Below are 26033 nucleotides of genomic sequence, written 5' to 3'. Positions count from 1 at the left end.
GATATGCACTCAAATGCATGATACACTGGATTTCTTTTCCAATTCACCCTCATTGAAATGCGGCCGCCGCGACCAGGCTCTCAACATGCGACCTCGTGCTTAGCAGCGTAACGCCATAGCCACTAAGCAACGACGGCTGGTGGGAAGAAAGAACTGAACTCAGAAATTAAGCTAGCATGTGAAATCATAGGTTCTTAGCGCGGATTCGATGATTGCTTCTAAATCGAGTTTTGCTCAATAACTCTTGATAGGAACAGGGAGATGGGAGCTTGAAGTGAGCAGCAGCAGTAGCACAGGGAATGTCGCTGGAGCCACATTTCGACTAGGAGGCTTGCCTTCATTTCGGTAGCAGCTGCTTCCGTGAGCAACCGTTTATCCACGCGGCGCACTTTCGTAAACTCACTTTCCCTAACCCATTGCTAACTCTCTTGCACTTTCAGTGACACGGGAACAACTACGCGTACATAAGCACTGTTTAATGAAACTGTACTGATGACCACTGCTTTTCTTTGCAGTGGTTGTAGCAGTACTTGTTCCAACAATTTTCATCATCGAGAACTATGATGTGTCTACTGAGCATGACTTTGCATCTTTTTATAAGTTTTTATGACCTATTCTGCATTTTGAGGAACTTTTAAGAGTGCTTACCTTTTTGTCTTAACAGGTGTTTCTGACGGTAAACGGAGCCCTGACTTCGCCTTATGTAGGATTATGTCTACTGGCTATACTATTTCCGTTTGTACACTCCAAGGTAAGTAGCTGCTGTCGGCACGTAACAGGCAAGGACCGCATCAGCACGTACAAGAAATTACGCTTTATGTAGGCACTGAAATATTAAACAAACGCTGCCACTGAGAAGTTACGCACTGTCGCTCGGAAACATTTGCTACACTGAATAAACGTAGGCCTCCTAGTGAGGAATAAGAGGCAATTTCACATAAAATTGAAAACATATTTACAATATGCCTTCAATGTGGTTCTTCGTAACACCGAAGTTATGAAATAATGTAGCTATTTCTTTACAAATGCATTCAATCATTTACTTCAACAATGTAGCCAATGACTCCCACTACCGTACGAATGTGGAAATCAGGCAGGCAGTATTTTGTTTGCGAAAGGTGAACAAAAGGAGGGGGAAGGGGTGTTCACTGCTTTTGATCAGGGCAGATAATATCACACATAACCAATCTCTAACCACATAATTTAACGAAGCACGTTTCTGCTTGTGCTGAGTAAGTTTGTTGGAAGTCCTCTAATAATGAAGCTCTGTAGATTATGTTACATCATTATATAATGGACAGAAGGGCCAGAACAGTTCTTAAACGTGCACTAATTCAGTGACTGTCAAACAACAAATTTATTCTTTTGAGTTCTTGTCCAAAATCATATGATTTGTCTGGTATATTAAAATAGAGTTCATATGAATGCATTTAGATATTTCATGTACCTCCTTGATATTGCGGCGGTTGTCCGTGGCAAACTTTTTTAATAGAATGATCTTCAGTTTACTCAATATATCGCACATGTGCGATCCGGACAATTACACTGCCTCTTTCTTTGTAGGGTGCAGGCGTGGCGACAATACTCGTGGTTTTCATCCAAATATGGCATGGGGCAAAATCAATACAGAGAAGCACACAACCACCCAGGATGCCAATTTCCTTGGCATGCTGTCCTGGAAACGTCACGTTCCGTACTTCAACGTCCACGATATTCAACATAAGCAGCTCGTTCGATGATCCGAGGTATTGATGTATATATTAGTTTTAATGCAATTAGCATTCTTTCGCAATTTCTGGATTTTGTATCTATCTATCTATCTATCTATCTATCTATCTATCTATCTATCTATCTATCTATCTATCTATCTATCTATCTATCTATCTATCTATATCTATCTATCTATCTATCTATCTATCTATCTATCTATCTATCTATCTATCTATCTATCTATCTATCTATCTATCTATCTATCTATCTATCTATCTATCTATCGATTGATCGATTCATTTTTTTACGCCAATTAAGATACCTAGGTTCTCTGCTAGCTTTTCGCATTAGGCATGTCCTCGTGGTCGTGATACCAACCTGGTCGTTCCACCGTCGTCATTCCAGCTTCGTCATCTGACTTTCGCCATGCCGTTGTCGTCCCACCATCGTCGCTATCTTATTGCCGACAAGCTGTGGTCGTTGCTCCTTCGTTGTCAGACAGTCATCGTCTTCACTTTCTCGTCATGCCGTCGTCTTCGTACACACCTTCTGTCGCTACATCGACGCCCTTCCTTCTACGTGACTCCAACATAATCACGCTGTCATTGAATCGTGATTATACCACCGTTTTCATGCCCTTGTCGTCATTGAGTCGTCATCGTACAGTCGTTATCGCCATGCATTTGTTGTCATAACGTCGGCGTGATGCCACCTTCGGCTTTTCGGATTCGTCACCCCATTTTTGTCATGCGGTTGCTGTCCCGCTATCGTCGTAATACTGTCCCCATTACGCCACAGTCGTCATATATTCGTCGTCATCCGTTTTCGTCCTTCCGTCGTCATCAATCTGCCGTCTTTATACCATTGCCATCATGTCATAATTACCTGCCCAGTTTTATCCTGCCGCCTTCGTTGTTCCGAGGTCGACGTCCTTTCTTCTTCACGATAACTTCGTCTTTATGACATCGTCGTCATGCAACCAAGGTCATGGGTGACCCAGGGGAGCGTATTTCATAGCAGGGTGGGGCTGGTGCCGGAGACAGTGTATGTCGCATATAGCCAAAGCAATGAAAATATCTGGAATGGCCACTACAAATTCTAAAACAAAGGTGTGTGCAAGAATATCCACCAGGAAGAAAGTCTCCGGTGATTCTGGGAACATATCAAACGAGAGAGCTGTTTAACGCTGCGTTTGTAAAACTGGTACCCATTGGTGATGGGTTCTACGGAGAAGAAGCAATAACCTTCATGTATATACTTCCACCCCTTCAGAGATCTTCATGTTTGTTCGGGAGAAGCTATGAAGGGCAGGAAGGCTATATCGAAGAAGTCGATCACAAAACGCTTATATAGAGAAAAGAGAACCTACCTTTAATGATATGCTGGAGGCGTTAGCCTGGCTCATCGCCTGACATGCTACTCCAGGCGCTGGGCGATGATTGTTATATGTACAATGAGCTTGTATATTGTCATGATGTAGTAAGCGCGAAGAACCTGACAGCGCCAAAAGCACTGTGGGAAACGACGATACTATTTTTCGGATGAACTTGTGCTCAGAAAAACCAGTAACACTGAAAGAACAACGATGGCGGCGAGCGCAGTTGGCGATAGTCGAAAATCTGACTTTCGCATTAGACACGTCGGCTATTTATACACGACTCCGCCTAAGTTCCAGCACAATCGCCCGCGCTCGCGTGCATTCTAGAATGTACAACACTATTAGCGTCAGGCATGCAATCTGATTAGAGAAGGTTCAGTCAACAACGTAAACAGAGAGAACCAGCAACAATATTCGAGAAAGTTTCAATGCAAGCATGCGCATCTTGCGCCGAGCCATTGTTAGTCGGTGATAAACAGTCACTGTAAAAACGTAAACAATATACACGTGTCAATATAATGTAAGAAGGGATACAGCATATTTGCTCACCTAATGTCTTAAGTTGAGTTCGAGAACGCTGTGTAGAACCTCGTTTCGGTTGCCATCGAGATGTGTCGCCGGATTCTGTCGTATTCCATGGATCACGAAAACATGATTATACTTGGTAAACTAGTAGCTTGTGTAGCAGCTCATTCTTCAAGGCCAGTACTCGGAGTGCAGCCAGCAGGTGCAGACGATTGTATTTTCCATATGGACGCTAGCCAGGTGAGCCCGTACTAAAACTAATTCTGGCTAACACTGCAGTGCAAGGTTCTCAAGCAACTGCAAGCATTCTTCTGGTGTGCCCAGTTCAAACGTTGGGTTCTGTGGAATTAACACCAGAAAGGCCGACGTATCATTTCTGACAGGCTACTCTGATACCTCCAAATAGCGATTTATACGTGGGAGACATAACATCAAGCCCAGCTAGCGTTTTCGATATTTCGAGCGAGAATTCTGTTTTGGGTAGCTGAGTAAACTTATGTAAATAATAATAATTTGCTATACTAATTATCATTACATTACCAACATCTCACGATCTCATTTACTGATTTTCTCGCCATAGCCAGTATTAAAGGTCAACAAGTCGGTAAGCTTTTTTTTACGGCAAAAGTACCACGAGTATCCACGAGTATATGACTATACTCGTGGATAACTTTCTCTGGCAATGAAGGGAAAGCTGCGGGCTCGTGGCAGCTACATATGTGTTACGGCGCCAAATAGTAGGCCAGCGTTTGACAGGGATTTTGGTTGCTCGGAACAGACGCCTAATCGACGCAGCTTCATCTGCGACGGCTTCGCGTTTGCCCGGACCCGGAAGGAAAAAGCCGCAAAATAAGTAAACTTTTACATTCACTGATATGCTCTATCTTGTTTAACTGTGGCTAATGAGATGTTTTCTTTTAATACGTCTTTATTTCTGCGTTTAATAGGCGAAGCCTTGCGGCAGAAAAGGAGTGCTCTATTGGGGGACGGGGAGGGGGACCGGTGCTCTCTTCTTCCTCGAGGTGGAGTGGTCCCGAGGTCGGCGCAGCAAGGAGGCGGCCAAGCCCTCCCTTGTCCCTGAAAAAGTCCAAAAAAGCACTCCAAAGTTGGACTGAGTCCTTGAGCCCCATGTGCGATGGCGGGTCGAGCCACTCCTGCCAGGTCGGTTCCCGCCCAGGGAGTGTAGTGTCCTTTCTCGGACCGTGTCAAACGCAGAGCAGCTCCACAGAAGATGTTCGGCCGTACCTCTGGCCGGGCATGCTGGGCACTTAGGGCTCGGGTATGAGCGCGGGTTGATGATGTGTAGCCTTGCTAGCGACAGAAGCTGGCCGGTCTGGGCTCGGCGAAGAAGAACCGCCTCTATTCTGCGAAATGTGCTGGGTGGGCGGCGATTGAGATGCTTATGTTTTCTCTTCCCCAGCTTAAAGAAATATGGATGAAAACGTGGGACTCTTTTCAGAAGCACGCTCACTTGTGCGAGTTTGCCTTCGTAGCTTTCCCTTCATTGCCGCTGAAAGTTGTCCGCGACTGTAACCTTCCCTAATTTTTCAGCGTCTGCAACAGAAACGGACATAGCGATTTCTAACAAACCCATGTGATTGCAGTGCGGCAGCGCAGATGTGAAAATGCGGAACAGATTAGAACGCTCGTCGCAAACCATTGTGTGCTGTCAAGGTTATCGCAGGATATAAGCATGAGAGGCATCGGCGATAAAAACAGCTGCGTTATCGATAGGGTGGAAACGAATAGTTCGTATGCCCGAAGAACAACTTGCGTACGAGGAGCGCCGGAAGGTACAGCAACATGAAAGTAAATGGCACCTGCTTGAAACGACTGCCGACGAAGAACGTTCCAGCGATGCTGAACGAAGACGACATTCGTGAGCCCGGGCACCTCTCAACGAGCAACGATGCCCGACTGGCAACGCGAAAAATGACAACCATTCCGCTCTGTGAAGATGGAATGGCAGCGAAAGCACTTTGCTTTTCGTTTGAGAGCTTTGACAGTCGTCAGCTGTCGCTGCCATTCAATCTTCACAGAGTGGGATGGTTGTCATTTTTTCGTATCTCGTCAGTTTGTCATTTATTCGCCATTCGTCAATTTATTGTTTGTGGAGAAGCTGGCGACGGAATAGTCACCAACATTTCTGATTTCATCCAAACAAATCACTCGCTCGCTCCTTCTAACTTTGCCTGAATTGGATTGGTGTTTGGGCTTTCTGAGTTGAATAAAGTCCTGCCACATCGCGACGAATAAGTCATTTTTCGCAAAGTAAAAGATACGTATTGCGTGGTTATTCTCTTCCTGTAGAAGGCGAAATTGTTGTCAGCGCTGCTGCTTTTTTTTACAGATCCGACGAGTCGTTTTACTTCTTCCGGATGTCATACTTCTGGACCAGTTTCTTTGGTATTTTTGCTACTGTTGCCATTGGTGTATTGGTAAGCGCCTTGACAGGTAAAGCTCGTAATCGTTTCCTCTCATTGAGTCAATAGGTTTCATTTTCTTACGACAAAAAACTGCTTTGTGCGGATCGGTTCATTATTCGTTTTAGTGAAAAAACAGTTACGTTGTCGCTCACGCGATCCTTACTGAACTTCAGCAATCACTTTACGCCCAAGAAAGTTAACCTGGCAAATGACCCTTCAAGCTCTGCTTATTACAGTGTGCTGTATAAAAAAACTGCAAGCGCTATGCTGACGGAGCTTTTCATCGGTAGCATCTCGAAGGGAAAGAAATGACCACCCATGTTTATGAATGACTTAGCGGTTCCGATATTTTTGCTAATTGTACGCATAATTGTGGTTTTTAATTGAAATATATGAAAGTGAAGGTAAAGTAAGAACAACATCTTAACTAACACGCGTAATACCTAAAGAAAACTTGCCACCCAGCTGTTCACTTCTTGCTGAAAAAAAAAAAAAGATATTTTTGTGCCTCAAAAAAAGAAGAAAGAAAAAAAAGCAGGCCACTTTCAGCCATTAGAGCCGATTTAGCAGAGTTCCTCTGATGGCTCAAATTATTGAGCTCGAGGTAAAGGTTGCTCCGACCATTGTTCGTGAGCGCCTCAGTCTTTTTATGTAAGCGTTCCTATTCCTATTCGGTGAATGTTATTTGCCTGTGGACGAAGGAAGACTTATCTGCAGCGGGTACCGTTTACCTGAATGCATATGCAATAATAAGCGGTAGAAGAAGAGCGCTTCGAAAATTTAGATTTGCAGTATTTTATTCCAGGCAGTATTGTTTTCCAACAAGACAAGTACAATGTGTTTGATGCCATTTTCATGATATGAGCAACTTACGAATACTTCCAATTCCGTAATTCCGTCAATTAAATTATATACAATTCTGGAGCGTTTCGGATGCAAGCACACGTCGACCGTTTTAATAAAGATATAACACTACCATCGTGGGAACATCAGTGGATCGTGCTCAAGAAACAAATGGGATGCCTATTCCTAAAGAATATTCTTAAGACAAGGATCATTCACTACAATATGAAGTTGAATGGAATCACATTAGGCAAGCAGAGTGTTCCATTTTTCCGAAGCCCAATGCCCGCGCTTGTCGCGTAACAACTTGCGTTCATAAATGTGTAAACAGACTAATTTTAGGCATAAAATGCTTTTAGCTCCTGTTGCAGGCGACCTTCGAGCGACTTTCAGCGAAAAGCCAGAGCCGTTATCCGGGCCCTCAAACGTGAACATTGGGGCACGTTGCGAGAACAAAACGAGAACATCCGGGGCAATCATTCAAAACTTGAGAAAATGCAGTCTCTGGCCCCCAGCCCTTTGTACAGGGCCGCATTACATACGCTAGTTACTGCCTAAACAAGTTACAAAAAATATTGCTTTCGAGTTCTTCCTAGCGTTTGTTCACAATACAACTCAAGCTGTCACTTCAAGTACGCTGAAGTTTTACTTGTCATTTCCAATAGCGACTTCAATAGCGCGTAGAAGCAGTACGTAGAACCTCGGAATTCAATTCCTTTTTTTATAGCTGGGTAGTGCGCTCTGTCTCCTTGGAGTATTTCGCTGCCTGTCGCGCAGCCTTCAGCCGGTTTTCTTCTTCTAGGTGGGCAGCTTCCACATGGACCTGTGCACAGTATGGCGTTGTGCGGTTCGATGTGGTGAGGCGTGCCGTTCTGAACTTGCACTACAGCTATTTTAAGGTTGTGGCTAGTATCATCTGCAAACAATCTGTCATGCTTACACCTACTCTCGTTTACGGGAGAGACAGACATTTTTCTGCATGGCGCATCGCTTGAGGCATAAGAGTATCATAGAATTATTATCACCCGTTTTGCAAAATTGTGTCAGTTTCCTTGAGGTGTCCTTATGGTGTGCATAGTTAGCTAGTTAGCTGAGGAGAAATATTTACATATATTTGTGGGCCTTAGTGCGAAAATCACAGCGCTAAATCTTGTTGAGTGCATTCAACGTCACCGGTGTGGCTGTTTCCGTCTGCACGCGGATAATAAACTAAGGCTGATAATGATTTCGTCAATCAAACAAGCTTCGCAACTATTCTGATAAATTGGCAGTCACTGCAGCACTTTATTCAATGGATGAAAAACCCCGTGCGTGAGTAGGACTTGCGGGAGTATAAATTTCATGACATGGTTTTCGTGGCTTTGTGCTTAGGCCAACCAGTTGGATTTCTTTAAATGTTTAGTGCACCACAGATACCAAAATCGTATTCACATAAGTACTACGGCTATTTAGCGGCAGTAAAATTGAGCGGTGGGGGATGGTGTTGCTGGGTAGCTGATACGGTAAATATTGTTTTTATAGAGGAAAAATAAAAGCGCGTATGAGATTTTAGATGCACAATACAAAATTTTCATACGTATGTGCTAGCCGGTATTCATTATCGCCTTCCCTGAGGCTGTCTCGCAGGCATTGCCGAAAAAGTTTTGACTTAGGTAACGCACATCTCACAGGCATTGCACATTAAAGCAAAAAAGGTTGCATACATGCCCAGCACACCCTCTTCAACAAAACGGCAGACGTTCGGCCAATAACGCCAATAATTTAAAATGACAGTTGGCACCTGCAGGTGGAAATTCCAAGCGGGGGATTTTCCTTGGAAGGCTGTAACCACGTTTGCGTGAATGCGACAATTCGCTCATCGCATCGCATTTCAGGAGCATCGCATCCATTTATACGACGGTACTGCGCTAGGAAGGCGAATTGCAATAATGCCTGGGGAGAGGGTAGATTGAAGCGGGTGGTTGGCTCGCGCGGTACCTGTAAAGGTTGGCTTATCGCATCGAGAGAGGCAAGAAAACGAAATGGCTGCCGGCGTGTGCTGCCCTCCACTCGCCGGCGAAACGCACTGGTCGGAAATACTCGCCTGTTTGTTTGGGAAGAAGGGGACTCGCTACATGGAAACGCTGTCGCACAGTATTACCATGGTTCCGGTCGTGATCGCTTGGAGGCTATGGTGTTGGGCTCCTTAGCACGAGCTCGCGCGATCGAATCCCGGCCACGGTGGCCGCATTTCAATAAAAGCGAAATGGGGAAGCAGTCGTGTACTTAGATTTAGGCGCACGTTGAAAGAAACCCAGGTGGTCGAAATTTTCTGGAGTCCCCCATTACGGCGTCCCTGATAATCAGATCGTGGTAAATTTCTTATTACCGTGATGCGCTATGAAATTCGATAAGCACGCTGCTGTCGCTTTGATGCAGACGCGGCTTATGCCTAGAGAATTTTGTTTCAGAGAGCGAGACTTTCACGACGTAGGGAGCCTTTTATTGCAAATGCCGATAGCACACATTCGCTTTCTTACCATGCGCATGCTTTAGAAGTAGCTAGGGTGACTCTGCTGTTGCCAGTGTGTAAACCACGTAAACAAACATGTCCTGAAGCGAAACTAGTCCTTTCCATAAAAAGGGAAACTCAAGAGAAGCCGGTAAGTTCAAGTGATCAAAACACGAAGCATAAGTAACTAAGTGAGGAGGTTTCGCAGTGATCAACGCGTTCATTGCAAATCACGTAATTTTGGCATTGTGGTTCCTGGAGGTGCGCAGTGCTTATAGCAAACTTCGCACTAGTGACGGTCGAGTATTCGAATGGGCATCATGAGCACATCATGTGTAGTTCATGACGATTTGGTTTGCTTCACCGTGAGTGATGTATTTCGTAACCGGAGGTAACGGTACGAAGCATGACTTGTAATCTTGTTCTTATCGACAGTGATTAATGCATATCTCTTAACAAACCATTTCTCGCACTCACTCCGCGGCCAGAAAGGATCTCGCGCACTAGTACAGTCTGTGAACTGCACCAGCGCACAAGGAGCTTCAAGCTTTCCCTGTTTTAAAGCAAGCTTTCTTTTTGGCTCTTTCTTGGACTTTGTCGCTGCTGCTCTTACTTTTGCTGCAGTCTTGCACACGGGGCCGAAGGTGGTTTAGAGCAGGAGTGTAGGAGAGGGGAAAAGAGACATCAATTAGCATGAACCGTTTACCTTTCCAACAAGAGCACCCTGGGCGTATCACCGACGCCACCTGGACTGCTGTAATTACGCGTCGGTGCTCCGCAAAGGCATTCCAGAAGCCGCAGCGTTTGCCTTTGTACTCATGCAAGAGAGAGAGAGAGAGAGACAAAAAGGGAGGAAAGACAGGGAGGTTAGCCAGTGTAAGTGCCGGCTGGCTACCCTGTGCTGTGGAAAGGTGTGAAGGGAATCAAAGGAGGAAGAAGAAAAAACTGAGAAAAATTCACAGAGTAGCGCGATGCTACGCGCTACAACATTTAAATGCGGTCGCACAATTCGCATGTCCGTAAACACTTCAGCAAGGCCATTGAAGCCTTGAGTGCTGAAACCCGTCTGGACCAGTGTCCTAGAACTTTTTCTTCTGTGAAGGGGCGAATGTCCAGTCTTTCGAGCGCAGTAACGAAATTTTTTTTTGGCACATTGTAGTGGGGACACTGACAAAGGAGGCGCTCGATCGTCTCCTCGAAGCCACAGGTGTCGCAAGTAGGGCTGTCGGCCATTCCAATGCGGAAGGAACAGGACTTCGTGAATGCCACGCCGAGCCACAGGCGGCACAGACGGGTTGTTTCCGCACGTGGTAAACCTGGTCGAAGACGGAGTTGCAGACGGGATCCAATCTGTGGAGACGTCCGTTCCTGAATTCGCTTCTGTTCCACAGATTCTGCGTAAGCTCGCGTGCGAGGTATCGAAGACTTGTGGCTGCATGTGTTCTTGACATTGTTATTGGTATAATATGGGCACTATCGTGGGCCCATCGGGCAGCGTCATCCACACTATGATTTCCGGAAATTCCGCACTGACCCAGTATCCACTGGTATATTGTCACGTGGTAGTGACGGTTGAGGACACAGCAAGAAAACTGTGAATGGCGAAACTAAGTTTATTGGGCGAACCTGTGCCCAGAAAGACAGGCTACACTCAATGCTCAACAAAAATGGCGAACACAGTCGGCGATCGTCGAAAATATGATCAGCGGGTCAAGCGCGTCGGCTTTTATGCATCAGTGGTCGAATGTTCCAGAGTAAATGCTGGGACCGCGTGCCTTCCACAAAGTCCTACACATGCACGTTGATCACACAAGCTTCGGTCACAGACAGCGGATGGAAGCATCGATAACATTCCAGAAACTTCCGATACATGCAGGCGCGTCCTGCGCTGCGCGATAACATTTGTTAGGCGGTGAAACATGTCGCCCGGTAAAGACAAACAAGTACATGTGTCAATACCCCCCTCTTAAAAAGCATCGACCCGATGCTGCATACAAACGAAAGTAATAAAGAAAAACACCCGTAGCAAAGAAAAAAAAATAAGGAAGTTCGTCAGCGTCCGTAAACGGGTTTAAGGCGCGCCACGTGGAACACTTCAGATCGTGCGCGGCGCCGCTGTGAATGCGAAATCCCGTCTGGCACGACCTCATAGTCCAGTGCGCCAATGCGTCGAATGGCCTTGTAGGGTCCGAAATAGCGTCGCAATAGTTTCTCACTGAGTTCTTGTCGGTGTATCGGGGTCCAAACCCAAACACGGTCGCCGGGCTAGTACTCGGCGAAGCGTCGTCGGAGGTTGTAGTGTCGGCTGTCGGTACGCTGCTGGTTCTTGATCCGTAGGCGGGCGAGCTGTCGGGCTTCTTCGGCGCGCTGGAGATAGGCAGCGATGTCAAGATTCTGTTCGTCAGTGACGTGTGGCAGCGCGGCGTCGAGCGTCGTCGTCGGGTTTCTTCAGTAAACCAGCTTAAACGGCGTGATCTGTGTTGTTTCTTTGACCGCCATGTTGTAAGCGAAGGTTACGTACGGCAGAACGGCATCCCAGGTCTCATGTTCGACGTCGACGTACATTGCTAGCATGTCGGCGAGGGTGTCGTTTAGGCGCTGCGTGAGACCATTCGTCTGCGGGTGGTAGGCAGTTGTCCTCCTGTGGCTTGTCTGGCTGTATTGCAGAATGGCTTGAGTGACCTCTGCTGGAAAAGCCGTTCCTCTATCGGTGATAAGGACTTCTGTAGCGCCATGCCGTAGCAGGATGTTCTCGAAGAAAAATTTCGCCACTTCGACTGCGCTGCATTTCGGTAGAGCTTTAATATCAGCGAAGCAGGTGAGATAGTCCGTCACCACGACGATCCACTTATTTCCGGAAGTTGATGTCGGAAACGGTCCTAACAAGACTATCCCGATCTGCTGAAAAGGTCGGTAAGGAGGCTTGGTCGGCTGTAGTAATCCCGCTGGCCTTGTCGGTGGTGTCTTGCGCCGCTGACAGTCTCGGCATGTCTTGACGTAACGGGCGACATCGGTGGTTAGGCGCGGCCAGTAATACCTTTCTTGTATCCTCGATAGCGTCCGGGAAAAACCAAGGTGTCCAGCGGTTGGATCGTCGTGTAGGGCGTGCAGTATTTCTGGACGCAGCGCCGACGGAACAACAAGAAGGTAGTTGGCGTGGACTCGTAAGAAGTTCTTCTTCACGAGTAGGTTGTTTTGAAGCGTGAACGAAGACAATCTGCACTTACATGCCCCAGGGAAAACGTCGGCATGCCCTTCCAAATACTCGACGAGGCCTTTTAGCTCCGGGTCTGCTCGTTGCTGTTTAGCGAAGTCTTCTGCGCTTATTATTCCAAGGAAGGCGTGGTCACCCCCTCATCTTGCGGCGGTGGGTCAATGGGGGCGCGTGATAGGCAATCGGCATCTGAGTGTTTTCGTCCGGACTTGTAGGTTACAGTGATGTCGTATTCTTGTAGTCTGAGGCTCCACCGCACCAGCCATCATGAAGCGTCCTTTAAGTTAGCTAGCCAACACAACGCGTGAGGGTAGCTGACCACTTTGAATGGTCTCCCATATAGGTAAGGCCGGAATTTTGCGGCAGCCCAAATGATGGCGAGGCATTCCTTTTCAGTGGTAGAATAATTGCCTTCCGCTTTTGACAGCGACCGGTTAGCATAAGATATCACCCGTTCGTGTCCGTCTTTCTTCTGGACTAGGACGGCACCAAGGCCTAGGCTACTGGCGTCAGTGTGGATTTCAGTATCGGCGTTTTTGTCGAAATGTGCAAGTACCGACGGCGACCGCATGCGTCGTTTTAGTTCTTGAAATGCGTCGGCTTGCGGCGTTTGCCACTTGAACTCGACATCAGAGTTGGTTAGATGCGTTAGCGGCTCAGCGATGCGTGAAAAGTCTTTGACAAAGCGTCTGTAGCAGGCACACATGCCAAGGATTCTACGCACTGCCTTCTTGTCGATGGGCTGCGGGAACTTTGCGATGGCAGCTGTTTTTGCGGGTCGGGGAGTACTCCGGATTTGCTGATGACGTGGCCTAGAAACAGAAGCTCGTTGTAAGTGAAGCGGCACTTTTCCGGCTTCAAAGTAAGCCCTAATGACCTGATGACCTCTAGTACTGTTGCGAGCCGCCTAAGGTGATCGTCGAAATTTCCGGTGAAGACGACAACGTCATCCAAGTATAGAAGACACGTCTGCCACCTCAGTCCTGCTAAAACCGTGCCCATCACGCGATGGAACGTTGCAGGCGACGAGCACAGTCCGAATGGCATAACCTTGAACTCGTAGAGGCCGTCTGTGGTCGTGAAGGCGGTCTTTTCGCGATCTCTTTTGTCGACTTCTATTTGCCAATAGCCAGATTTGAGGTCCATCGACGAGAAGTATGTAGCGTTGCAGAGCCGATCCAATGCGTCGTCTATCCGTGGGAGGGGGTATACATCCTTCTTCGTGATCTTGTTCAGACGACGTCGACGGAGAAACGTAGGGTTCCGTCCTTTTTCTTCACCAGGACAACAGGAGATGCCCACGGGCTTTTCAACTGCTGGATGATGTCGTCGCGCAGCATTTCGTCGACTTGTTGTCTTACAGCTTCGCGTTCTCGCGTCGAAACTCGGTAAGGGCTCTGGCGAAGTGGTCGAGCGCACTCTTCGCTTATTATGCGATGCTTTGCGACTGGTGTTTGTCGAATCCTTGATGACGTTGAAAAGCAGTCTTTGTATCGTCGAAGCAGACTTCTGAGCTGTTTCTGCTTAATCACGGGGAGACTTGGATTTATGTCGAAGTCTGGCTCGGGAGCTACGGTCGTCGGGGTAGGTGCGGCAGAATCCGAGAGGACAAGCGCATTGCTGGTCACCATAATTGCCTTGATGTATGCGATCGTCGTGCCCTTATTGATGTGCTTGAACTCCTGGTCGAAATTTGTCAGCAACACTTTCGTGTTTCCTCCGCGCAGTCAAGCGATCCCTCTTGCAACGCAAATTTCACGGTCGAGCAGTAGACGTTGGTCGCCCTGTATTACGCCTTCTACGTCATCGGGTGCTTTGGTGCCGACGGAAATAACAATGCTGGAGCGCGGCGGGATGCGCACTTGATCTTCGAGCACACCAAAAGTGTGGTGACCACGAGAGCTCTCCGGTGATATCGCTTGATCTTGCGACAGCGTTATGAATTTCGACTTCAGGTCGATGATTGCGCCGTGCTGGTTCAGGAAGTCCATGCCAAGAATGACGTCTCGTGAACACTGTTGCAGGATAACGAAGGTGGCAGGGTAAGTCCTGTCATGAATGGTTATTCTTGCCGTGCAGATTCCAGTCAGCGTACTGAGGTGTCCTCCAGTGGTCCGAATTTGAAGGCCTTCCCATGCAGTCTTAACCTTCTTCAACTGGGCGGCGATGTGTCCACTCATGACGGAGTAATCGGCCCCTGTGTCGACTAAGGCGGTGACTGCGTGGCCGTCGAGAAGCACGTCGAAGTCGGTGGTTATTTTTCTTGCGTTACACTTAGGACTTAGCGTCGGATCACGGCTGCGTCGCGTTGACTTGTGGCTGGAACGTCGCGTCGTCAGGTCGTCTTTCATCAGCGTGTTCTTTGCTGCCAGACTTCGTCGGGACGGCGGTGTGCCGTCGTTTTTATGTCGTCGAGATTGTCTTTTCGGCGTGTTCGTCGGCGGCGGAGGATCTTCGACTGTTCGACAAACAGCAATCGCACCTCCATCGGTTGCTTCTTTTAGTTTCTGGATATTAGCTCACAGACCGGCCCCGGGCTGGGCCGCTACTTGTCGGCGCTGCGGCGACAAGTAGCGGCCGGGTGACGGCGAAGAGGACGGTCTTCGAGGGCTCCACAGAGTGGTGGCGAGGTAGTCGGCGATATCGCGAGGGCGCTCACCATGCTGCGGGCGCGGAGCGTTGACGGCTAACCCTCGCAGTCCCATCTCCCGGTATGGGCATCGTTGGTAGGCGTGACCCGCTTCTCCGCAGTTGTAGCAGAGCGGGCGGGGGTCAGGAGTGCGCCAAACGTCTGTCTTCCTCGGCTACCTGCGCTGGTCAACGAGTGGGCGTGCTGGCGGCGGCGGCGGTGGTCGACGGAATTGTGGCGTTACAGGGCCCTGGCGCGGTCGTGGTGGGAGACCTTGACGGCGGGCGACGGCGGCGTAGGTCATCGCTTCTGGCTGAGGCTGCGATGATTGTGGTTGCACCTGGGGAACTCCAAGCGATCACTGGACTTCTTCTTTGACGATTTCGGCGATTAAGGCCACTTGAAGTTGCGATGAAGGGAAGATCTTCTGAAGCTCCTCTCGTACGACTGCCCTGGTAGTCTCGCGCAGATCGTCGGTGGCCAGTGATTGAACTCCGGTGTAGTTTGTTGACTTAGTGCGGCGGTCGAATTGCCGGTTCTGCATTTCCAGTGTCTTCTCGATGCTCGTCGCCTCACGAAGAAACTCGTCGACGGTCTTTGGTGGGCTTCTTACCATTCCGGCGAAAAGCTCCTGCCTTACACCACGCATCAGTAGGCGGAATTTCTTCTCCTCGGACATTTCCGGGCCGGCGTGGAGGAACAGACGGCTCATCTCCTCCGTGAAGATCGCGATCGTCTCATTCGGCAGCTGCGCTCTGGTCTCCAGTGGAGCTTAGGCTCGCTCTTTTCGTACGACGCTTGTAATCGTCTGTAGGAAGCCGCTTCGGAACAGGTCCCACGTCATCAAGGTGGCTTCTCAATTCTCGAACCACGTCCTGGCGTCGTCCTCCAATACGGAATAGACATGTCGCAGCTTGTCGTCACTGTCCCAGCTGTAAAACGTAGCGACCCTTTCATACGTCGCCAGCCAGCTTTCCGGGTCCTCAAATGTGGAACCACGGAACGTCAGTGGTTCCCTGGGCTGCTGCACAATTATTGGGGCCGCTGCGGCTGCCATTGGGGATGTGGTCGTGGTCGTCTCTGCACGATCTTCTTGGAGTGTCTTCTTGATCGTATCTGGTAGAAGACCGTGTTCCGGTGGGGGGGGGGGGGGGGGCAGCTGTTGTAGCCGGCGGCTTGCTCGATGTTCCGGGACGACGTTGGTGTTGTCTTTGCGGTCCGGACTTGGATTACGGCTTGTCGGGGGCGTCCGGTACATGAACGTAAAGCACATCCACCAGATTTCACGTGGTAGTGACGGCTGATGACACAGCAAGAAAACTGTGAATGGTGAAACTAACTTTATTGGGCGAACCTGTGCCCAGAAAAACAGGCTACACTCAATGCTCAACGAAAACGGCGAATAAAGTCGGCGATCGTCGAAAATCTGATCAGCGGGTCAAGTGCGTCGGCTTTTATGCATCAGTCGTCGAATGTTCCAGGGTAACCTCTGGGAACCGCGGGCCTTCCGCAAAGTTCTACATTATTTGCGTCGCGCACACATGCAATCAGATCACACGAGGTTCGATCACAGACAGCGGGTGGAAGCATCGATTACATTCGAGAAACTTCCGATACATGCAGGCGCGTCCTGCGCTGTGCGACGACATTTGAGAGGCGGTGAAACATGTCGCTTGATAAACACAAAGAAGTACATCTGTCAATATGTTGTTGTGCCCCTCGCCGATTGCGTGATGGTGGAGTAGTTGGATGTCTGCGACTAATTGCACATAAGGTCCGTGGTTGAAAAGGAACAGCAGATACTGGAGAGCTGTCTTCGAGTCACGAAAGATGGACCATGAATGTGATGATTTGGGCCAATAAACTGCAGAGCAGCACGGATAGCTGTGAGTTCTGCCACCGTCGATGATGTAATGCGAGACGTGTTGAATTTGATGGTGACAGATTCTGCGGGAATCACGACTCCTCCAGCTGAACTATTAGAGGAGAGAGAACCGTCCGTGTAAACGTGGATGCGTACTCACATAAAACAGTCCGGAGAGGAAGTAGAGAGAATGGTAGAGACGAGGTAGAAAGAGGAGCGAGAGAATGGGTAGGGCCAGATGCTGTACACATTCAGCCATATGCGCCGTTGGGAAACGAGCGAATCAGAACTTTACCAATCTATGCCCGTGGTAGCTCGCATACATGCCAAGAGGGCGGAAGAGGTAAAAGGCGACGTCAGGAAGCATGCCTGATTGCTGCTCACTTCAATAAAAAAAAAAAGATTACTAAAATCATGCCAACAGTGTCGGACAAACTGGAGAAATGTAAATTGAAGATACAGTGCGATAAGTTCACGCCATTTCTGAAAAATAAACACTGCAGAAGTTTCTCTACATGGACAACTGACGCAGGATGTGCAGACGCAGTAGCAATGTGACACTGTAGTTAAGGTTCATTTTTGATATTTTTGACTAAAGGTGTATCAACTAACGTCTAAATAGATACGTGCCGTCTTTGGCGGTATAATTTCTTTGGCTATTAAAGCGAAGGTTTCTGTGCGAATCCTCCCTGCCATACCTCACATGCAAGACATCACCGAGACAACGAACCGTCTGATATGTAGCCCCAACCATTTTCTATTCGTACAGATTTGCCGGGTCTCCCTACACGTAATTAGGCTGTGTCACAACAAACAGAACAGGGGTATTCTTACTGCAAGAAATATACGCAAACTTACAAGCTCTAGAATGAGGAAAACCTTTCTCTGCCTTTTTTAGCAATGTTTGGCGTGTTATCTCGATGACTTCCTCCTAAAGGTGGCCGCTCTTGTGTATATGGCAACACCGAAGTGAGCTGGCCATGGAGGCAATGTTGGCTCTTGGCAATGTAGGCCCATCTCGGAGACTGTGTAGTGAGTGCCACGAGGGTCGCGTAGTGGGTGTCTCCGTTTGTTGTCGGTCTTGTATGGCAGGCACGTAGTTGGCCTGAAAAACGCTATGCGGAAAATGAACAGTGGCACACAATTTAAATACTCTCTTTACGTAATTCTCAGTACGTGCGGAGTACCTGCGTAGATTTAGAGCGAAGCTTTCTTTGCCCACTTCCTTCGACTCTACCAGTGCTGCTGCTGTTGTTGTGCGACACGGTACGTCGGGGAGGGGGGAGGGGGGATTGACCGTATGTATAATGTACACGGCAGGACCGCAGGAGAGGAGTCTACTAGACCTCTCCAACGACAGCTCCCTAGGCGTCGTCACAATGCCTGTGCGACTCCCTGGCCTTTTCCGTAATGCCCCCTGAAAGGCTGTAATTACTCATGAGCCCTCCGTAAAAGTATTGCACAAGCTGCAGCGCTTACCCTTGCATTCACGTGCAACAGCCCATAGAAAAGATAGGTAGGATGGTAAGGAGGAAATTGAGACCAGAGACCGAAAATGGATAAAGCCAACGCCGTCACTAAACTGGTGAACGACAAGGCTGCCGCTCTTCACTTGGGGCAGTTTGTATGCATAGAAGGATCGTGAGAGGGGTAAGGCGCCGTCGGGAAGCATGATCAGTTTGAGGTCTTATAATAAAACAAAAAGACGCCACTAGACATTGTTAAAGTTGCGGAGAAACTGAAACAAAATAAAATTTATGAAACGGTACGGCACGTTTCTGCTATTTCTTAAAAAAAAAAAAAAGACTCTGCATGTGTGACAACTGGTACATGACTTATTTATTTATTTATTTCAATACCCTAAAGGCCCATGCGGGCATTACATAGGGCGGGATTCATCAAAGAAAACTTATAAATATACAACACAGGTTATAAGCGGCTGAAGACAGAAATAAACAAGTTAAGAAGCCAGGTACAAGTTATTAAGAAAAAAAAATGGCTAGGAACAGGATCTGGAAAATTGCACATGTAGCGAATTCCACAAGACAAAAAAAAAAAAAAAAACAGCACCTTCAGAAGTTGCAAAACATGGCATCTAACATTTCAAGGAACGATACGGCCGGCACGCACAAAAAAAAAGAAAGGAAAAAACAAAGACGCACATCATTTTACGTTGGAATTTTCTAAGTACGACGAAAGAGCTGTTTGAAATGATGGTGTTACAGCGATAGCCGCATTGCTAGAAGGAATCGAATTCCACTCTTCTGAAAAACACCCATTCAAAGCAGCATTAAAGCTCCGCTGCGTCAAGACGATAATAGACAAGCAAACCAGCACTTCAGCCACAATGCGATGTGCCATGTAAAGCAATGCCAGTTATAACCTTCTCGCAAGCTACGAAGTATAGTGAACAACAACGCCTCAACAAACGAGTCTCGTTGTGCATTCTGTGCACTCCGTAGACATACGCAAGTGCACTATGCAAGGAAGCATTTACCATGACTTCTCGATTGTCGCATGTCGTCAACATCAACGCGAAATATTCCCAATCAATGCAAACAGCGCAGAAAGCTTCGCGCACATCGATTCCTACAGGTTTTGCGATCTGCATAATTAGTTTCAAATATTGATGTCTGTAGAATCCTAACATGCCGACATGGTACGTCATTTGTGTGATGTGTACTCAGATCACGCCTTCTTTTTTTATTTTATCAGTAATGTGAATGCCGGTGCACTGACCTTGTAGCACCATTTGCGCGTTTGTTGCCGGGTATCGAACGCATTCAAGTCTCGTTTCGGGGTTTTCATTCTGAGCTCTCTTTTCCGTGTATTGTTAAGAAAAACGATAGTCTTCAAAGATCAAATGGGCTAATAGGGGCGCACTATTCAGGTTCAAGCTATCGCGAGGCAAAATGCAACTCAAATCCAAGAGAACGCACGGGACAAGTGCTTGCCTTGTTTTATATAGTACAATAATATACGTGTTTGGAAGTTAGAAATAAACGTGGACGCCAAACCAAACATCTTCATTTTACCTGTGGTGGTTGATAAGAGTGCCTTACTTTTGTATGTCCTATAAATGGCTGATTTGAAAGACGGTGTTCGTCACCCTACGGTATATTTTGCCTGTAGTTTATGTGTACAATAGAAGCATTGCGCGAAATAATTCACGTTGGAATGCTTCATTATTCTAGGAGAAATATGGAGTAAAAACGAGCAACCGGAGTTATGCAGTGACTTACTCGTGAGAATATGGCGGAAACGGACGCACCGGAAAGACGAATCGCCCCTTGAGGTAAGCATTAAGTAGCATGTAGTCCTTGTTTAAATTAAGAATATTTACATCAGGTAATGAATTTCCTTCATGTAGTCTTTACGCTTGCAGGATATGAAGACATCAAATTTTGACAAACGCAAGTGTAACGCAGAAGTTGAAGACCTGCTAGTGGCTACAGAAGAGAGCCACGCGTAGGCAAATTTATTTACATAAAAAAGCCTCTCAGGAAGAGGAAGAACGATACAAATTTTCATTTGTCAATAAAATGACGCGCCTCTGAAAAATAGAGTTGTTCATATTCATTTGCAAGAATGGCTCCGAGACCTTTCTGGAAATGACGGAGGCGACGAGATGCGACGGAGTAAGTGCGTGTTTTAAGGCAAAAAGAACCACACTAGCTTCGCATGTCGAAACGCTTGCTTTAAGCAGTAAAGCAGTGCCGTCTTCTACATGGGATGGTGCATGAATCTGAACGAAGAGATGCAGAAGAAGAGCACACGTGTCACACAGCATGCGCGACACGCTCTCGAATATAGGCACTGACTACGGTGAGGGGCACATCATAATAGTCCGTGCGCTATTAGCCCCTCACTCATAAATGGAAGGGGCCCATATTTATACCATCGCGTCGTACGTGCGCCAAGTTTTGCTAGCCACTGGATGGGGTGGGGTGAGGGTGGTGTCTCAGTAGTGTGCACAGTAACAACATAACAACGTGACCATTATCCATTGGTCAGTGGCGGCTAAAGCGGCGTCTACCTAAGACCCCCCTCCCCCCCCCCCCCCCACCTTTTCTTGGACTGCGCAACGGGTCATTTCGCTCCCCGTGGCAGGAGCCCTCCATTTCAGGCGTGGTGGTGAAGCACAATATAGAAGAACAAGAAGAGCAGCAGTGAAACCAGAGAACGAAAATAAAGCGGCAACCTCAAAAAACAAAGGAAGAATTCCGCAGCTACATTCGAGCCCAGGACCTTACAATCACGAGCCAGAATCGTGAGCGAGAAACATAGGTTATGGATCGGCTGCTGTTACCCGTCAATATAGTGTTATGTCTATAGTGAGGGGCCACCTCCGTGTAGCACTCTCTGTGCTCTCAAAGCCTGGTCTGTCCCTGACCATAAAAAGCCTGCTCCTTCTTCCGAAAACGCGCTCACGTTTACACCGCAGTCTCTCGCTCGCTTTCAATGACCATGGAAATAAAAGTAGATTGAAATCAGTGAGCGTGATTGGCTCCTTTCAACAAGCTCTCACAAAGGAACCAATTTGCCTTTGCTTTAAATTTTCATCAAAAGCCAGCTGGTGAATGTGGTATAGCATGGGGCAGGCTCGTCCCATGAAGCCGTCCCAGACGGAGGCATGATTCGGTTCTTCACTGACGTTCGGCCGGCTCGCTGGGCGCAGATAATTGTTTTACACTTTTGAGCTCCTACGCCGATATGATTTGAATATTCACTTTATTCACTTACACGAATATCAGATAGATCATAATTCCATCGCATCCTAAGCACCCCTACCAATTAAGAATTCGCGCGGGGCCAAATTATTCAGCAGATCTCTATTTACACATCAATCAGCTTATGGGGCTTTTATAACTGTGAACTTGAGGTCACATGTTAGGTCCCGCGGCAGCGAGCTTTCTTTCTTTTTTACGGCGATCGAGTTAGAAGCTGGAAACGGTGAAAAAAATCAGGAGCTACTCCATTTTGTGAAGGTGGATGGAAGGAGATAGGTGAAGGAAGGATGAAGGAAGTGGTGAAGGAAGATGAAGGAAGGGCGAATGATGTGAACGGAGGAAGGGCACACGACAGAGGTGACGCAGGAGTTTGACGAAAGGTACGAATTCATTTATTATCTTGATGGGTTGTCATCGCGACGTAACGTATGCACGCAAATTTTTTTGTCTTTATCGGTTGTCATAATTTGATTCGCAACTGGAAACACAATCTCTGATAATGCCAAATCTATGCACTTACGCCGCTGGGTGGTTGGTTGAGCCGGATCAGAGCAGCACCGCAAGCGATATGTCTGCAACACGACACCAGTAAACTACTCGCTTTTCGGTCCTGACCCATCCACATTCAAATCACCAACAACGATCGCAGGGGTTGTCTCATCGCAACTAAACCATGCAAAGTGAGTAGCCATCAACCCTGCGGGGCTATGAGCCATTGCATTTTTTGCTTGCTTAGGGAGGTATGAGCCATTGATCATGACAGTTTGCGACATGCTACTGTTCTGTATGCTGTATGCGTGAATCTAAGGACTGTTCGCTTCACTTGACTCATTGCTTGTAGCCTCTGCCTTACGGGGCTATGAGCCATTCCGTTTTTTGCTTGGTTAGGGCGGGTATGAGACATTGATGATGATAGTTTTTGTTCACGGAGAACAAGATTGCACGGAACACTAGCAATATAAAGCTTGGCTGTAAAATATTCACCGGTGATTGCGATACTCTATAATGCGAAATATAGGCGCAGCTCTATACGTGTTTTCATTTCGCAATATATTGGCTGGCGCGGACAATCTGTCTCATGCATACATGCCAAACGGAGGCGTCTGTGACGCGTCTGCCTCGCTAATCGGGAGACCGCGAGAGGCAGCGCATGGGTGACGAGTGGGTGCAATTCACAGCAGCCATCGCAGACAGGCCTTCGCGCATGGAGCACTTTTCAGGCGACACGCTCTACTCTGTCGCCATATCGTCGTCACACAGCCCGTCTTGCGCGGCACTGTGTTTTTCTTCTCATGTTTTCGTTCCACCAACGACGAGAGTGGCCCTACCTCACAGGGAAGTGGTGCCGCCGCTTTCAGCGGTGACAACACCCAAGTTAGCGTCACATCGAGCTTTACTCCTGGGCGCTCGCCATCGCCCTTTGCGGGAGCAGGGAGTTTAAACGGGAATTCAGTCAGGAGCGCGAATTTCTCCCCTAGTGATTGGTAGGCTTAACTCCGCGAGTAGAAAACAAAGAAAAAATGAAGAATTCTTCCATGCGAGCGATGTTGCAACGGCAAAACCGCTTGCATTAATTTTTTTTTTCAGATTGTTTTCCGCTTTAAGATCTTCTTTTCAACAGCTTTCGGCTTCTAATCTTATTTTCTAACAACATATGTCCAACGCATCTGTGTGAAAACATATTCTTCTGTTCAAGATGCACGGGGGTAGGGGGGATGAGCCGCCATGTCATGCCGGGCGACCATTTTGCATCGGTATAACATAAACAGGCTTAAAGATGTGGCCTATTCAGTGTTTTTATTAGGAACCTATCGCACAGTAAAGTATTCAATATACAACACAATAATGCACAGCTGAATATCTCATTAGTCAGTAAAAATGGGCGCATTATGCACTTCGATCGTGCATAAGTAATATAGCCTTCTGCAATTCCTCAGACAAAAAATTGCCACAGAATCCCTTTCTCCTTGCTGTGCAGAACTCAAATCGACCAAAGTTTTTTGTCGCAACTGTTATTTGTGAATAATGAAAAGATTATCAAGAGCAGCAGATCCAGTTTTTTCGCATACCAGTAAAAACAACTTCCTTTTTTATTTTACAGAACGGGTATACTTGCTAGTCGAAAAAACATCTTGAACCTAGTCAATTTTTTGTATAGCCCTCCTTGTGCTAATGGCCGATATACATGCAGCAAATTATATTGAATATGTCGATAGTTTTTTTTTTCATAGGTAATTTTCTTTCGCAATACAACATGTGAGAGCACTAGAGCTTCATTCAGATTTGGAACACTGCGAACAAGGCATCAATGCAAAATCCTCGCGAGCATTTCGCAGATGTTTCTTAAAATTTGCAGTGCACTTCGCTTGTTCTATCGTCATCTAGGCATAAATGGCACAGTTCCAAGGCAATAACAGCAAAGAACGCCAAGTTTTTTTGTTGTTGTTCTTGCGAAACAGTAAATGTTGGAGAAGCATGTGCCAATTGGTGGTTGGGCGAGGGGCAATAATGGACAATAATGTAGTGATGCACAAATAAATTATTGAATGGGTAGCTTTTGGACATGGAAAAATATTGTTAAGAGCAACGGAAGTCGGCTGCATTCAATGGATCAGGGCAACCTGCTCAGAACAATTATTTTTAAGGGTAATTTTTAAGGCAATTTTAATGGCAACAATATTATTTAATTATGTTTTTTAATTTTTAGTTTTCTTCTAATACGCTCAATGTACATTATGCACTTTCTTTAAGGAAGCCCATATGTTTGTTTCGTGCGACTTCTTGGAAGCATAGCAAATGTATCCGACCTATGTTACGTGTTTTATCATCGTCTGTAGGTCTTCGACATGAGAATTTCGGTGTCAACACAAGGAGCGGCCGAAAGCATTTGCACTTTTCTAGAACACTCGTTTCTGGCACATCATGCTTTCTTTGCTTATTCAGATTATTCGTGGCTTTGGCGAAAGCAGTCTTATCCCACCCTCCTCCAACGTTTGTCATATTAAAGAAAACATTGAATTCGAGGGTGTCGAGCGACATTAGTAGTTGCACAACTTTACTGAAGTAGCCTCAGGAAGATTCTAGCATCCCAAGATCCATGTATGTTAGCAATGCAAAATTCTTTGAAGAGGAGGGGCAAGCATTGGAGAATGATTCTCTGCGGAAAGAACACGCTTCAAGATGTTTATGCAAATGTTTAAATGTGCCGGAATATTTTATAAAGATAGACTAATCAGGAGGACGCCCTAAGAACTATCGGAATTACAAAAAGAATAAAATATCAGTCAGAAATTGCTTCCTAATTTTCAGGCTTAAGGAGCTTTCTTTTTGCAGCGGTCTTTCTCTCACACTGTCTTTGAAATCCAGATTGATGTCATTTATGTGCAGCGTAAGCCCCGCCTAGCAGAACTACTGCGCCAGCTCTATGCGACACTTAATATTGCTAAGTATTTTTAACTAGACTCCTCTATAGCTTATGTTCCAGTACAGTGGGCACACCGCACAACTGCACGACCACGCCAACGTGCTATAAAAGGATTCCCCATGTCCTTCACTGCCTCTTGCGATAATGGAGTGTCACCTGGCACTGCATGAGTTGGTAGAACTCTGGGCTCATACGATACATCAACATGTCTAGTGCTTCTCTCGTGGTAATCTTTCGGCAGTTCTTTAACTTCGCTGGCTTGCAATACCTTTGTGTATCATTCCTCAGTCGGTTGATGACGTCTGCATATCTGGTGACTATGTTTTCCGCTTTTGGCCTCACTGCGGTGGTGTAGAACCTGTAAAGACAGATACATCCTCAGAATATCTTGTTAGGCTAGTTGGCAAAGTTTCGTCAAGTTGCACGCTCTGTAGAGGAGCACTACACACAGGCGCACAGGACAAGCACAGCGTCCTGTGCAAGCTTGAGCGTCATGTTCCACTGCAAAGCGAATTCAAATGGCAACAAATGCGTACCATATGACATCGCTTCACATTTACGGAAGCACTATATAATGAAAGCCTGCTCGTTATCGAAGTTGTAGTGCTTGTGATACAAAACAGAACTAGTTTCGCAAAATAATATTTTAATACTTGCAGATTAGTTCTGATTATAATTGTTTGCAGGATTTCAAGTGTAAATATGCCTCCATAAGTCAATAAGCAAATTTTCAAGTTTTAGTGCTGCTATATATTCATGTAACTTCTTGAGCATTGCTGGTTTCTCAACAGCTGGCTGC

General features: G+C 46.9%; 1 long non-coding RNA gene across 1 annotated transcript; it reads left to right on the top strand.

Moving 5' to 3' along the window:
• The first annotated feature begins 669 nt into the window (after positions 1–669).
• Positions 670–20621, top strand: LOC126538858 (uncharacterized). Its single transcript, XR_011889871.1, has 5 exons — positions 670–751; positions 1564–1745; positions 5964–6067; positions 20275–20375; positions 20466–20621. It is a non-coding gene; the product is annotated as an uncharacterized lncRNA (long non-coding RNA).
• Positions 20622–26033: the final 5412 nt, after the last annotated feature.

This window comes from Dermacentor andersoni, chromosome 8, assembly GCF_023375885.2.
Source record: "Dermacentor andersoni chromosome 8, qqDerAnde1_hic_scaffold, whole genome shotgun sequence".
In the NCBI taxonomy this organism is placed as follows: Eukaryota; Metazoa; Arthropoda; class Arachnida; order Ixodida; family Ixodidae; genus Dermacentor; species Dermacentor andersoni.
Note: the sequence above shows the minus strand (reverse complement) of the source record. Positions and strands in the feature narration are given on the sequence as shown.